The sequence below is a fragment of the Rousettus aegyptiacus genome, unplaced genomic scaffold (assembly GCF_014176215.1).
Source record: "Rousettus aegyptiacus isolate mRouAeg1 unplaced genomic scaffold, mRouAeg1.p scaffold_m13_p_3, whole genome shotgun sequence".
In the NCBI taxonomy this organism is placed as follows: Eukaryota; Metazoa; Chordata; class Mammalia; order Chiroptera; family Pteropodidae; genus Rousettus; species Rousettus aegyptiacus.
Window position 1 is genome coordinate 101,683,754 of NW_023416306.1, and position 12,976 is coordinate 101,696,729.

Below are 12,976 nucleotides of genomic sequence, written 5' to 3' on the forward strand. Positions count from 1 at the left end.
AGTATTCCTAGTTCTGACCCTTAGGAACTATCATTACTATAAGAGGCTGTAAAAAAGATTTGGGAGAAAAGTATTAAAGGAGTAGAAGTTGATAAGGTAGAAGTCTCCACAGCTGTTATAAAAGTAAATTTGCCTAAACCAGAGCCAACTGCAAAAGAGAAAGATTTACTACTGCAGGGCTGTCTCTGTCTCTGCTGCTATAATGGGCCCCATTAGCTAGCTATATGTCGTGAAAGCAGCCACTCAGGAAGATGGAAGACATTACTTTTTAGATTGATTCTGGAATTCTCAGAGCTGTTGTCCTACATTCTTGAGAATAGTTTCATGGAAGGAGCAGACGGCTTTAGACTTAGCTTTTGTTATGTCATCATTGAGGCTTAATAGTGTGGTGGTCTTTGATTTTGGATGTATGTAGGTTTGAATGCCAGTTTTACTAATTATTAAGTGTATGTTCTATTTATTTATTTGTTTGTTTGTTTAATTTTATGGTGACATTGGTTAACAAAATCCAATCAGTTTCACCTATATACTTTAACAGTAAGGCATATATATATATTCACACTGTGTGTTCACCTCCCAAAGTTAGATTTCTTTCTGTCATCACATGTTTGACTCCCTTTAGCCTGTCTACCTCCCCCCTCCTCCCCTACCCCATACCTTCTGGTAACCATTAGTCTATAATCTCTGGTAACCACTATCATATAGTCCATGTCCATGAGTCTCTGTTTGTCCTGCTTTTTTGTTGCTTTTAGGTTTATATCTCACATATGACTGATACCATGTGATTTTCAACTTTTTCTGTCTGGCTTATTTCACTTAGCATGATTATCTCGAGGTCCACCCATGTTGTTACAAATGACAGTATTTCATCTCTTTTTATGACTAATATTCCATTGTATATATGTACCACAGCCTCTTTATCCAATCACCTATCATAGGGCACTTTGGTTGCTTCCATGTCCTGGCCACTGTGAATAATGCTGCTCTGAACATCAGTGTGCAAATATCTTTTCAGATATGGGTTTTCAAGCCTTTAAGTGTATGTTCTTGGGGAGGCTCATTTACGTTAAAAATTTCAATTTCATATTTGAAAGAATGAAACTAATGATATTAGCAAACACTTATATTATTGTGAGGATTAGCATATTAGCTCGTAACTTCGAAAACTTTGAAGTGCTTGGCATACATTTTACAATAAACATTAGTTTAAAATACAAGGAGTCAGACCATGGGCTCTCAGTGCTGGTGACTACACTAATTGGCTGTTCTACTATTGTCATATTGTAAAGAAATTAACCTATTTTTATATACATTTGAAAAATTATTAGTCCGTGAAGTAACAAACATACTAAAGGATAAAGGACAATAACAAAAAAATCTTCTTTAGCTCTTCATGGTTTTAAAAAATCATCTCAAAGTACTCAATGCAGTGAGACTTCAACAGATATTATGCACCAATGATGCACAAAGAAACAGAAACAGTTTTGATCAAGAAAAGAGAGCTTCAAAGAGGGAGAGTAAGTTGGAAACAAACAAACAAACAAAAAAAAAACGTAGAAAAGCTTATTTACACAATTAGACTACTTAGGATTGCAGCAGTGTGAGTCAGTGGTTGAAGGAAAGGAGGAGGAAGTGGAGTATCAGATTCTGGGCTGTGCCCTTTACATACATTCTTATTTAATTCACACAATAACCCTATGAGGGAAAGATTACTTTCTGATTTCACTAACAGGAAAACAAATCCAATCCACAGATATTCATGTACTGAAATCCTACAAAAGTAGAGATGAGATGTATTTAACTGGTTTTCTGATATCCTTCTTTGGCTTTCATGAGATTAATTTATATCTAGGCCAGGTGGTTCCAGCCTTGGGCGAAATTGAAGTAATGGAGGAAGCCTGTGTAGAAATGATCACTTATTCTATCTGGAAGAGCCCAGGGAAATCTAGTGAGACCTTCTTCTCTAGGACTCAGGTGCGACTTCAGGGTGGTGGTCAGCCTATTAGACTGCAAGAAGATACAATATAACAATATCATTTTCCAAACTCATTCAGACTCCTAAAGTGTCAAGCAGTGTGTGTGTGTGTGTGTGTGTGTGTGTGTGTGTGTGTGACAGAGCCAGAGACAGAGACAGACAGAGACAAAGACAGAGATGAAGAGAGAGAATAGGAGAATAAGAGGAGAGGAGAATAGATGAATAGGAGATGGGGGAGTATTCTCTGTTATCTATGTCACTTATGTTCTTAATACCAATATACTCTCATAGAGTAATACACAATATGCTCTTCATCTTGATTTTCTTACTTTGATGCTTTTCATCCAGTTATTTCCTCTTAAAGGGCTACACGGGCAGATTTGTGCTATAAGGGGTTGTTAGGTTTTAGTTGTGCTAGGTATCAGGATATGGGTCTCTTATACTAAGGAACATCTTCTAATCACAGGGATAAACATTTTTAACATTTGCAAGGCAAAAATATGATGATCAATCTATTATTTTATAATGATTCATCTCACAATAATTCACATTATAGAGAAAACAAAACATTATGGTTACCTATTTGGCAGAAAATGATGTTATTACCATATGTACAAGAAAAAGAGTATCTTGAATGATCAGTTCTGAGCTCAACAAAATTAGTTTAAAAATGTATTTTAAACAGTAAACTCAAGATGTCTGGTGGTTATTATTCTTGTTCAATGGGGGAATGTTTCTCATAGTAGCTACATTGTAATGGACACTTTTTTATAGCTTTCCTTTATCTCTAAATGTTCTTCCTGTATTGAGAAAATACCTCAGTTTTAGAGTCCCAGCTTCTCTCCTGAAACCCAGAAAAACATTTCCTAGCCTCCTCTATAGCTAGGGTACAGGCAGATGACCTAAGTCCCACCAATCAGAAGCACCTGATTCAGAAGTGACTAAAAGAGACAGGTTCTGCACAGAGTCCATTCTAGTAAGACTGGCAAGTGATATTCCCAGTTTCCAGGGTCAGCAGTGGTGGACATTCCAAGAAAGTGTCCAGTGCCTGGAATCAGTAGAATCTGGCTGGGAGTAACAGAGACTACCTAACAGTGGCAATTATGTTAGCTCTTCTTGATATTTTTTAATTAATTGAAATTTTATTAAATTTAGAGACAATTAAAAGTACAAATGGATACTTCATGTATAGGTTACACATGATAATGACTATTGTGAACATCCAGAAGCCGCCATTCTCTTGCTCCATAGAATTCTACAGTCAATGGGTTATTTTCCCAGTCAGTGATAATTTCTTTTGGAATTTTAATCTTTTAGTTTTATTAATAGACCTATCACATTGCATCAAGAGTAGATACTATCAACATGGTTTCTGACCATTGATATCGACCTTGGTCACCTAGCTGAAGTACCATTTGTTAGGTTTTTCTGCTATAAAGTTACCTCCATATTGTACTCTTCGGAATTTTCTTTGGAAGAGTGTCACTATGCGCAGTATACAGTTAAAGAGTGGGAACTCATGCTTTCCCTCCATTAGGATGGAATATCTACATAATTTATTTGGAATTTCTTTGCATAGGAGATTTGGCTCTACTTCCACATTTATTAATTTGCTCAATCATTTATTTATATCAGTATAGGCTCATGGATATTTATTTTATACTTTAAACTTTAATACTACTTTCATTATTGTTCGATTATTTTAGTTTAGGCCATTAGGAGCTCTTTCGGTTGGTTTCTGTGCCCCTTTGACATGCTCCCATCAACATGTGTGCTTTTAAAACACTTCCTTAACTTCTGGCACTGGCACTGCAAGATGCTCCAGGTTCATCTTGTGTATTCCCTGCAAAGCCTTAGAATCAGCCATTTCTCTGAAGATCCTGAATCTTTTCACATATATGTTAGAAACCAAGGTCCAGATGCTAGTTATTCTTTTTGCTACTTTTTGTTTCTTTCAGGCCCTTTCAGGAAACAAAGCAAAGAAATATATGTGTGTATATTAACCCAAGCCTATACAGAAACCTATAAGTATTTATATATATAACAATCAGTATCTGTATTAAGTTAAACGCACGTTACTGTTCTAATCCTTTATCACAGAGATCATTCTAGTCTCCCTCCACCTTGCTCATCTGAAAATTCTCATCCAACAGTGAGACACATAGCTCCCACCATCTACCATTCATTTACTTAGTAGTTCAGTTCCCATATACATGTTCATCAGTATCAGAATTGTTAACTATACCCACGTGAGAAACAATTTTATTGACTAAAGTATATGCCTTATGTACAAATCTTTTTGCCTTTAGTCTTATAAACATCATTTGTATTCTAAGTTAATTAGGTCAGGACCTTTTCCTCCCACACCCTGCAGACAACTTGTTTTATACATTTGTAATAGTTAGATCTTCTTATCACGGTCCTTCTTTCTTGGGATCCCCTAACCATCTTAATGATTTATTTGCAATTTGCATACATCCAGGTTCACTATTTGTGTTGTAAAATTTTAAAGTTTTTGACAAAAGCATTGTTTTATATTCAGCATTACAGTATCATAGACAATAGTTTCATTTCCCTAAAAATGCCCTGTACTTCACCTATTCATCTCTCCTTTTTCTCTTAAACTCCGGCATCACTTATCTCTATAGTTTTGTCTTTTCCAGAATGCCATATAAATGGAATCATAAAATATGTGGCCTTTTTACACTGGCTTCTTTCACTTAGCAGTATGAATAGTATTCATTTAAAGTTTTTCCATGTCTTTTCGTGGGTTGATAGTTAATTTCTTTATATCACTGAGTAATACTCAATTATATATATATGTACACAGTTTGTTTCTACTTTTACCTATTGAAGGACATCTTGGTTGTTTCCAGTTTGGGGCAATTATGAATAAAACTGCTATAAACATTCTTGTGCAAGTTTTGTGTGCACATAAACATTCAACTCAATTAGGGAAATACCTACAAGTGGGAGTGATGAATTATATGGTAAGACTTATATTTAGCTTTCTAACAGCTGCCAAATGGTCCAAAGTACATTTCCTCTAGCAATGAATGACAATTTCTGTTACTTTGCATCCTCTCCAACCTCTGGTATTGTCAGATTTTTAGATTTTGGCCATTTTAATGGTTTTAGTGGTACCTCATTGTTTTAAGCTGCAGCTACATTTCCTAATAAAGAATGTCGAGCATCTTTTCATATGCTTTTTAAATAACTATACACACTTTTTTTTGAGGTGTCAGTTCAGGTCTTTTGCCAATTTTTTAATGAGGTTGTTTATTTTAAAAAGGTTTTTGTATGTTTTGGATGGCAGTCCTTATTGGAAGTGTTTTACAAAGATTTTATCCCAATCTGTGGCTTGTCTTTTCATTCTCTCAAAAATGTTTTCTGTAGAACAGAATTTTATAATATCCAACCTACTGATTTTTTTTTCATGTAATGTGCCTTCAGCTTTATATTTAAAGTTTCACTGCCTAGGGAATATAGTCACTAATATTGTAATGGTTGTGTATAATGCCAGATGGGTACTGGAATAATCAGTAATAAATTATATAAATGCCTTATTATTGCATTGTATACCTGAAACTAAATAAAAATAAAGAAAGAAAAGGAATTACCATTTGGAAAAAGTCATTGCCAGACTCAAGATCACTTGACTTTCTCACATTTTCTCTTCTGGAAGTTTATGCTTTTGCATTTCGGTTTATGATCCATTTTGAGTCCATTTTTTTTTTTTTTTTGGAAGATATAAAGTCTGTGTGTATGTTTATGTGTGTATTTTTACATATAGATATTCAATTTTTCCAGCATTTTGCTTTAAAAAGACTATTCTTTCTCCATTGAATTGCTTACCATTTTTCAAAGATCAGCTGTCTATATTTGTATGGGTCTGTCTCTGGGCTCGTTACTCTATTCTAATGATCTATGTGTTTTTTTCTATCACCAATATCATGCTCTCCTCTTTACTGTAGCTTTTTACTAAGTGTCGAAATCAGGCAATGTCAGTCCTCAAACTTTGTTCACCTTCAGTATTGTATTTTATAATCTAGGATTTTAAAATTTCCATATAAACTTTATTTTTAAATTGTATTTAAAGAGTCCACTTTGTGTAGAACATATGGAGAATAGATGTTATTTCTCACTGCATTGTTTCTCAGTGGGCATGCCAAATTTATATCTATCACTGTTGGGGCCACCCTCCAAATCACCTTTTTCCTCCCCGACTAGCCCAAGCATCTTGATCCAGAACCTCTTCGTTTGCTTCTATAGGCTTTTGAGACTGTCAGTCATTTTGTTCTATTAGGTGTCTGTTTTATTGTACTTCTTATTTTTGGATATTTCTCCAGAGGGTTTAAAATCCTTTTGATGATGGAGACTAATAAGAGACCAATTTGGTCTTAGGATCAAATATTCTCCAAACAATAAACTTTCGTACTGCATGATAACATCAGTTAGTTAGCATGGTTGTTTGTGTTCTTTTCATAACAAAGTATCTCTTTATCCTCCCAATTTTATATTAATTTATTTAAAGTAAAAAAAAGGTGACAGTTAACTCATTTCTTCCACTCCTACCTCTGAGATCCACCAACCACACATACACATATGTTCTACATATACAAGAGATCATATGGTATTTGTCTTTCTTGGATTTATTTCACTTATTTCACTTAAGTTTCATCCAAGTCGTTGCAAATAGAAAGATTTCATTCCTTTTTATGGCTGATGATAGTCCATTGTGTGTGTGTGTGTGTGTGCATGCACGCGCGTGCGTGTACGTGTGCATCACAATTGTTGCCATAGCTTGGCTGTTGTAAATAATGCTGCAATGAACATGGAGATGCATATGTCTTTTTAAATTAGTGTTTTTATTTTGTTTAGATAAATACCCAGAAATGGAATTGAAGAATCATATCTACATCATTATTTACTTGCTTTCCTTCTGCATCAGTTCATGTCAGACACTTAATAGTCCCTGTTTCATATCTTTCTCTCTCAGTAGATTGATCTAGTGAACAGTGGAATAAAGAGATTTTTTGCATCTTAAGGTTTTAAAATATAAATGTACAATAAATTTAATCATGGAGTCTAAAGAAAAATGGACAAACCAAGGCTGAGTTCCTTAAAGGGAGATGAATCTGAATAGCTCCCTGAAAGGCAGTTTGGATGAGACAGCAGCCTTTTTGTAGGATGGTGATTTAGGAATGTTTATAGCTTTCCTTTTCTTACTTCAGTCCTTATATCTGTTATCGTAGTGAGATCTTAAGAGCAAATGACTATTTTTCAAGGGAACCACATTGAAAGAAGAGATTTGTATGGAAACTATCTCGAAGGAATCCATAGAGCAGGCTCTTTCTTTTATACAGTTGTTTTGAAGGTGATTTGCATGAAAGGATGCTCTTAAATCAATAAAACAGGTGTATATTAAGAGCTTTTTTTTGGTGTTATAAGAAATAAAATTCTAATTATAAATATAATCATTAAAAAAGATTGTTTAAAATAATATTTTCATACCTGCTGTGGCATTAGCAACACCTACAGTTAAAATAATTAGTCCAATGTTCTTTTTTGAAGAACAAATAGAAATAAACTCATCTTGTTATGGTAAATGAAGTTTGTTGTTAATATGAACCCTCCCCCCCGCCCCTTGGCTATAAACACTCTAGATAGCACTTAATTTCTTTAGGAAGTATGTATTATGATGTGACCAGTTTACTAAGTTGTAATAAAACCATTCCACTAAGCCTTAAGGTAGGCAAGATCAAGAATATTTGTTACTACCACAATTTTGCTTCAGTTAACAATTGAGAAATCTTCATAACATCCAGAATTTGGGGTGAGATGAGGATCGCAAGAGTTCTATTACATGAAAGAGTTTAAAATTCATATTTATTATATGAATTATGTCATAAAAATTTTGGAAATGCAAGACCATCATAGCAATGTTAGTGTTAAACAACATTGCATAAAGAAATTTGACATATACAGGCTGCAAAACCAGAGGGTAATAAATAGGCTTTCTAAATCTCCTTTAATATGTATCACGTTCCCTTCCTAAAGCTTGCTCATTAATCAGGCCGAGGAGGTGGAAACTACACTGTTAAAAGTTTGCTTTTGCTTACAAAAATTAACAACTCTCTTTTAGGTACATAAGTTTCTAAAAACATATTTAATGTGTATGAGGAAAGAGTTGTTATTACTTTCATTTGGTAACTTGGAACTTTAATCAGTGCCAGATATCAAGGTTTATTTTATACACCTAAATTCTCATTCAAAGAAGATTAGAGAAATATCTACTAATTAATTAGGAAGTCTTGTTTTACTCTTCTTTTTAATTTGCTCCTAGATGTTTGGCCTCATCAACAAAGTTCTGAAAACTAGCTCTGTGAATGTTAGCCACTGCAGAATCCTCAATAAAACGAATGCACCATTTCAATATTTCACTCCAAAAATGTCAATATTTCCTCTCAAGAAGTAAAAAAAAAAAGTGTGCACTGATGACAATAATTAGGAAGACAGAATAGAGAAAGGGGGGTTGAGAAAAAACTATTATTAGGCCCCAAGACTGATTTAAGTGCTCTGGGTAGCATTTTACTCTCAGCTCATTTTAAGACCCTGCTGGAGAATGGTATAAGAGGTCGTTAAAAGGAGATGGTTAAAAAGTATCAGGTCATTAGGATTTATGTCAGCACTGCTTTGAGAGGAAAGCATTTTTTCCCCCAAGTTTGAAGTGTTGTTTTGGCCCATTGTCAGTCAGAAAACAGATGTCTTATAGGTGAGATGTTTGTTGCACTATATCACCTGGAAGATGGTGCTTCATTCTACCTAGGGGGATAGAGAATTATATGTTTCGAATTTAACCCTATGATTGACTTTTTTTTGTATACAGTTTATTATATACCAGCTGCCTCTTCCAGACATAGGATCCACTGAGTGTCAACTAATGTAAATTCATATGATTGGTTGGCTTTAGCGGTACAAAATCCTAAAAAATGTAACAGTATGCTATTTATGCATTCAGGCAGTTGATATCCAATGCTTCACAATTACTATGTATTATTAATGCCAACTAAAAATTCACTCATTTTGAAATTCTGTATTTTCATAATCTTTGTATTTTAGGCAATTTCTTTTATGTGTTTTGCCCTGACATTGTTAATAGTCAGAGGTTACTTTTCATGACAATTTTTGAGTCTTTTTTAGAAGTTACTTTAGATTTTTAGTGAAAAACATTTAACCCAGTATAGAGATTCCAACAGATGGCCATAAAAATCACTGTTTGAAAATATCCTATAACAGTATACTCATTATATTATCATGCATTTTAAGTTTAAAATGCAAACCTTCTATTTTAAAGCAAGAAAAAATTAGGACTTCTACAATATGCAATCTATTTTGTGGCCTAAGGAAAATGACGATCAAGAATTTCTAGTAACAACCATCATGCTTAAGATGAAGTGAAAACAAATACCAATTCACTTTATTTCTAATAATTAGCTGGAATTGTTCTGCAGATATTAAATTGGGGTGGTAAAAACTCCAGATGGAATTTAGTAGCAGTATTTGGCAAAGAAATTATGAACTGACAGAAGACAAACACAAATTTTCAATGTAATAATGAAACTTTCAATTTACTCCTTTCTGTGATGTTTGAATGCTAGGACTAATGATAGTGAAGATAAATATGAGAAAATTCAGTAATTGGTAAATATTTACATTCATTCCCATAATCTATTTTATATTTTTTCTTTAATTTCATGACAGTTAAATTTATTTCAAATACTTTGAACTCAAAGGAAGTATTGATTAATTTTCCTAGCATCATACACATTTATAAAGTTTAAAAGGCCAAGTTTTAAAACGAAAACAAAAACTTATGATTCTTATATTTGGAAAACTATTATTATATTTCAGCTCCTCATTGAACTAAAACTCATATGGCTTTTCCAGAATCTAATGTCAACTCGAACACCCCAAAGAGCTTTCTCAAGAAATGATCTTATCCTTCAACCACTGGGAAATAAAACAGTGTCGGGCGAAAGGGGATTTAAAAAAATTACAGCACTGTTATTGTTTTCTAAATCTATGGGTTACCTGAGAAATAGCTATCTTTGCTAACTTTTCATTGTAGTTATGAATTAACCTCGCAGAATTTTATCTGATTCCTATGTAAGAAGACTGCCATCTAAGAACAGTTACCATTTGAAAATGAATTTAGATCTCTGCAAACACCCTAGGTTTGTGTAATTCAAATATATATGTATTTACTGACTTCAGTAACTTACCCAAAATCCAATGTGTGGTTTTGATTACTGGTGAGTGAGAGTAATAGCAAAAGCTTACCACAAATCCTGCTTGTAAATTGGGAAAAAAATCAACATGCTGGAACAAAGTCTTAATGATTTTACAGTTTTAGACAGAAGATGATTAAGAATATTTTGATAGTATTGACTTATTGACATGTTGAAGAGCTCAGGAACTACTGTAATAAAAAATAGTCATTCCATATAGAATGTAGATTGCTAGCTTGAAAGACAATGGGGATTTAATGGTGAATTGCATTTACATTTCTCAATTACTGAACACTCTGGTTTCCACTTTAAAAAAATTAATTACAGGAGAAAAACCTTTGCTCTGAAATTAGTATGCTGGTTTCTTTGACTATACATGATTTATTTGTCATTAGTTATTTAAAGATAGGAAACAGCCCACAATCTTATGACTTTCTAGAATACATTACTATAAACTTAAGTATTAGCGTTGAAGGTTTCCTGTCCAAGAGTAAAATAATGATTTTTAAAGATGCTAAATAGAAATTGATGCCTTATAAAAAATCTGTTTTTTTCCTGTTAATTTATAAAATAAAGAACATTCTGATTATAGGATTAAGTCAGAAAATTAAATTTATCCTCCCTTGTGTAGGAATTAAAGATATTATGAAAGGCTCAGAGAAGATGTTGTATTTATTCATTTGCATTAATGATTAATCCCGATAGAAGAAATAATCATCCCACTTGTTAGGTTTCCATACTATAAACATTTTCAGAAAGCAGTTATTAATGACTCTTGCAATTCTGATACCGCTCCAAAAATTCACTGATGAACAAATATTCATTGCTTATTTGACAATGTATTAAAAAGACAACAGATGAGTCATCGTACACCATTAAAAAAATTGATTATCTTTCCATTGCTTTGCACCTCAGTTGTCTTTTATAATGTATGTCACCTTGGCTGTTAGCACACCATCTTGAGTATTCCCTTTCTAGAGCTATATTCATTTTATCATTTGCTTCCAATGAACCTGCTTGATATATGGATTTCTGCTGTAAAAATCGATCTTATAATACATGTTTGCCATACCTAAGTTTCCAACTGCTTTAAAGCTATCGATTGGCAGTCCTTAAGAACTTACCACTTAGTTTAGCAGCAATGTCATAGTTTTGCTAAAAATCTCAAACAGCCTTTATATCCTGTGCTAGCAAAAGACTTTGTAATATTTTTATTTTCATTATAAAATTGGGTTTAGTGTTAAGTTAGAACATGCTCAAGCCTTTTTATGTTTCCTCTGCCACAAGCCATGAATCCAACCTTTTGTGCTATTTCTTCTCCTCAATGCTACATCAATATATAATGTACAACAAATTCAATCATCGTGAGCACATGGAGTCTGATTAGGTAACTGTCATACCTACATACAGTCTACATACAGTTTAATTTTCACACAGGAATTTTATATTTGAAAATGTCTCTTAAAATGGAAAGATTAAAAGACAAATTGCCTGAAGCATAACTGGACTATAATTATATTTTCAAAGAAGGTCCAGGTATGGCTTTGAAAGATAACATTTTTTTCATTTTGGGAAAACTATATTTTCACTGGGGGTGTCATAAAAAGTGTCGAAAAGAAACAAACTTGTTGCCATAAAATTACTTTGTAAATAAGATTCTAAGACTTCACAGTTAAAATTTAAACCACGGTATCATAGTGTCCAGTAATCATGTGGCAAAACATGTGGAGAGAGCACTAGCTTCCACAATTTAATTTATAAACTCTGGAAAATTTAAAATTTGTTTTATGTAAGTCAGAAAGTTTCAGTATTATTTTTGAAGTTTTAATGGCCATAGAGAGTTTAGTTAGTGTCATCTTAATTGTTACCCATTTTAACTTAGTTTTGGTTTCTTTATGTTTGGGATTTCACTGAATCTATAACACGGTGAATGTTTGGGGGTTTATTTTGGCCATTAAATTATCCAAATGAGAATATTACTCAGCCATACGAAGAGATGAAATACTGCCATTTGCAACGACGTGGATGGACCTTGAGATAATCATGCTAAGAGAAATAAGTCAGACGGAAAGGATTGAAAGCTGTATGTTTCACTCAAATGTGAAATATACATCTGAAAGCAACAAATGAACAAGACAAAAAAACCCTCACAAACATAGACAGCAATTTAGAAGTTACCAGAGGGAAAGGGGGTGGAGGAGGTAGAAAAGAGTAAAGGGGTCAAATATGTGGTGACAGAAGATTTGACTTAGGGTGGTATATTATTGAATTGTACACCTGAAACCTATGTAATTTTATTAACTAGTGTCACCCCAATAAATTTAAAGAAAGAAAAAAAACCCAGAAAGACAGAAAGTCTGAAACCTACAACTTTTAAAGAGCAACATTTAAAATAACTGAGATCAATCTTTTAAATTCAAGAATTCTGAGTTATATATGCAGACGACATCACCTTATGTTCATAGTAAAAGATTCAGAGTACTGTGGTCAAAGGGACTTTTTGAGGTGATGGAAATATTTTCTGTATTAATGTTTGTGGTGTTTACATGGCTGAAAACCTTTGTCAAAATTCATACAACTCTAAACCTCAATAAATCTGGCATCAAAACATTATCTAAATGCTCTCTCCATTTAGAAAATATCCTTTTTTCTTTTTGGGAAACATATTTCCTCAAATAAATTTGCTTTCCTTTTTTAAAGCACTTCTTTG